We start from the raw sequence: 3,755 nt of genomic DNA, 5'->3' as shown, positions 1-3,755 counted from the left end.
TAGATTCAATGAAAAAAAGTAGAATGTAATTTCTACTTTTTTTAGAACATAATCTGAAATTTATAATTTTAACTTTTTTATAACTGGAAAAAATATCATTAAGTTCATATAGGTATTTTAACAAATGTTACTATTTTTCCAAATTTTTTTTGTTTGTAAAACTATTTATTAAAATTATTTTCATAAATATTAAAGGGTGTTATAGAAAAATATAACACAAAATATAGATTAGTTTAAAGGGACATAGTTACCATTTTTTTTTTCTCTACGAACAGTTTTTCCAATTAATTAATACCATTTTACCCCTATTAAGCGTGATTCTACCAAATCCTATAGAAAGATTACATGTGATACGATTTTATCTCAGGCACTAGATATAGTGATGAGAGAGAAATGAATAAACAAAGAGAGCTAGAATGAAAAAAGAGATATGGGAAAACAAACAAAAAAAGAGATTAATAAACAAAGGAGATGATTGGTTGGGGATGTAGATGTTCTGGAGAGCCAAAATTTAGTCTACAGCTATATATGTCAACCAATCGAGTTTTGATTTTCTTAAAAAGTTCACAGCAAAAAAAATCTCTGCAAAATCAAAATATGGCCGTAGAGAACTTTATTTCCAGAGCAAAAAATTAGTGCTTTAGAATTCTACAGCAAGGAAAGCTACATCAAATAAATCTATAGATTAAATTCTACAGCAAAAAACTGCACTTACCAATCATCCCCAAAGAAGCAGATAAAAAGATATTAGATGAGATATTAGATGCAGAAGTGACAGTAAGCACAGAAGCGATGGTAAACACCGCAGACATCAGAGCAAGACTTCCAACATTAATTATATCACCACCTCCTTCACTTCCTTCCCCACCACCACCTCCGGTAACAGGAACCCTATCTAATTGCATCATGATCGCCATTACTGCACCATGTTTGTTTCTCGTCTCCTTCACATTTGCCAACCATCTCCTGACGGTACAAATCTAGTTTTTTGATCAAAATTACATTATTCACTGATTAACATCTCTTTCAATTGCTTAATCTCTCTCCTTTAAAGACATACTCTCCTAACTAAAAAATTTCAGTTGCAGGTTTCGAAAAATGTTTCTTTTTCCTGCTTGAGGGGACTAGACCACTGAAAAAGCGTAACCGTAAGCAACTATTTTGTTTAGAATTAGCAACTAATGATAATGTTTACTTGTTGTTGGTAACATATAACAATTTTTTGTAGCTGTTAGTAACCATTAAACCGAAGCAATGTTATTCTTACATGTTAGAGGTTTACTTACTAACCATCACCGTTATTTGCATTGTTATCCAGATAACTCATGATAGTAGTAGTTAATAAGTTTAGTAACATGTAACTGAAACTTCGTCTGCTTTGCAAGCTAGTGGTTATGGTGTACCGTAATATTCCCCCGGCGTAAGGAGATGTAGTATCTCATTGCAGACCCAGTTTTTTATGTACCAAGAATATGCAATTTCTTGCAAGAATAGCATTGCTTCGATGTAATGGTTATTAACAGCTACACGAAATTGTTATCTGTTACCAATAACAATTAAATGTTATCATTAGTATATTGTATATATACAACAAGTTTCAAGGATACCATGCAACAAGTTCTAAGTTTGGATACTATGCGGTAATGTTAGCTTTAACTTGGTGTAGACATTTTGATCACTGCCACTATTACATATTTAGCTTCATCTCAAGCCTTATTTTTGGTAGAGATTTAGTAATCCATGACGCTTAATTACACTTGATAACACATTAACGATATCGCCTAACATATTTAACTAACTCATTATAAATAGAAATTAAGTATAATACTTTACGTTAAATCTTATATATAATGAGGCACTTTTGCCTTTCCTGAAGTCCTTATTAACTGCAACTGTGGTCGTAGTCTTTGAAAGCCTGTTTTTTTTTTGGAAGGTTTTGGCCCACTTAGGGTCTTTCGCGTTTGGTTTCGCTTAAGCTCAAAACATTGTGTTTTGATACATCTCCATCTGATTAGGGTTTCATCCTTTCTTCCTTACAGAACTGGGTCCGCCGTTTTCACATCTCAAGATCTGCAAAACGCATGTTTAACTTCTCATCTCTTCACCTCACCAGTTCGGTCTCTCTTTATTTCTTTCAATTCTGGAATAAATGTTATTTGCATTCAATCTATTCCCGGTTACGACGCTTCCGTTTTCTTCTTCTGAGAGTTATATATATCTGCGATTTGACAGCATGCTTGATCCTCAGAACCACTATCAGTTTATCATTTTCTAAACCGTTGAAATATTCAGAAAGATGGCTTCCTCCGATGTTGTTGTCGCTCACTCAGCCTTCGATTCGATGCTCTCCGCCTTGGAATATCTGCCCAGTTCATCGTCGGTCGTCTGCTACGTTTTTGGGACTCTAAGAACATTAAGAAACAGGGTGAATTCATGGGAATCACGCTGCTCTTCCTTGATGAGAAGGTCCGGTCACGATTTGAGTTTTTCTTTTTGATTTAATTTTTTTACCAGCCGCTAATCCAAAAAGTTAACTCTTCGATTGCAGAACTCGGTTATACATAGATTCATTCCTGCTGGTTGCTCCCCTTATTACCGTCCGTTACTGAAAGCGGGCTCAGTCGTGAGAGTTTCGCGCTTTGAGGTTGCAAGATGTACAAATATGTACAAGATAACAGACCATCCTTTCGTGATCCGGTTCATCCCTCAAACAACCATTGATGAAGTTGTCGCTAACGCTCCCGTGATGAACGTTGAGAAATTCATGATACGCAAGTTTGACCCTCTCCAAGCTCTCGCAAACACTAATTTGGAGCTTCCCGGTTTCCGTCAACGTTTGCTACTTTATTTTTTACGTTTGTTCATTGAAATTAAATTGAATTAATTTATGCATCGCAACGCAGATGTTGTGGGGCAGATTCAATCTGTCCAAGGTTCGGACCTGACGGCCGCTGGAGTGATGAGTCGAGTTGTTGTCCGTTTAATGATTGAACCGTAAGTAATTAAATCTGTTGTTTAGTTTTCCGTTTTCCAAAATGTCGTCTTCATGGTAATCACTTATATCCATACGCATTACAGGATGGTGGTAGTGTACCTCTCTTTGTGGGATGATGCTGCATCAATGTTTAGGGGTCTCATTAGCTCAGGTGATAGGACACAGTCAGTCATGGTGGTCACAACCGTGAATCCCAAAATATTTGGAGGTTTGTAAACTCTAACCTTTGTCATTTTTTTTTAATAATGGTTTGTCAATTTATATACTTATACTAGCTAAATGTTGGCCCACTTTGTGCTATCCGAAACACTTTTCATTCCGCAGGTAACATGTACCTCAACTCTACCCCAGCGACGAAATTTTATTTCGACCCAGCTCTACAAGCTATCGTGGAGTTCACGGCCAGGTATGCACCCATTATGTTTTTTTTTGTTCAAGTAATTAATAATCTTATAGTAGCGTAACGTCCCTCTGGTTTCAACTTAAACTCCCCCTTGGGAGAAGCTTTTCCGTGCATCGACACCAAAGATGGCATTAAAAGGAAGGAAGTTGTCTCCATTGGAGAGCTGAACAAGTTCATTACCAACTCTGACGAACAGGTTAAATTCTTAGATCCAAACATGTTTACGTTGTGTTTGTTTTTAAGCCAAAAAATCACTTAAAAATTAATCTACTGACTTGGTGCAGACTCAGGAAGCTGATTTCATTTGCAAGGCTCGGGTTATGGAAGTCCTGCAACAGAATGGTTGGTCTTTCATTT

The 3,755-nt window shown here is 36.2% G+C and overlaps 1 pseudogene; it reads right to left on the bottom strand.

Annotated features, from left to right (window-relative positions):
• The window catches only part of LOC106315183, a 44,194-nt pseudogene extending 43,277 nt beyond the window's left edge, over positions 1–917 (bottom strand).
• Between the last annotated feature and the right edge of the window lie 2,838 nt (positions 918–3,755).

The sequence above is a fragment of the Brassica oleracea genome, chromosome C9, assembly GCF_000695525.1.
Source record: "Brassica oleracea var. oleracea cultivar TO1000 chromosome C9, BOL, whole genome shotgun sequence".
Taxonomy (NCBI): Eukaryota; Viridiplantae; Streptophyta; class Magnoliopsida; order Brassicales; family Brassicaceae; genus Brassica; species Brassica oleracea.
Note: the sequence above shows the minus strand (reverse complement) of the source record. Positions and strands in the feature narration are given on the sequence as shown.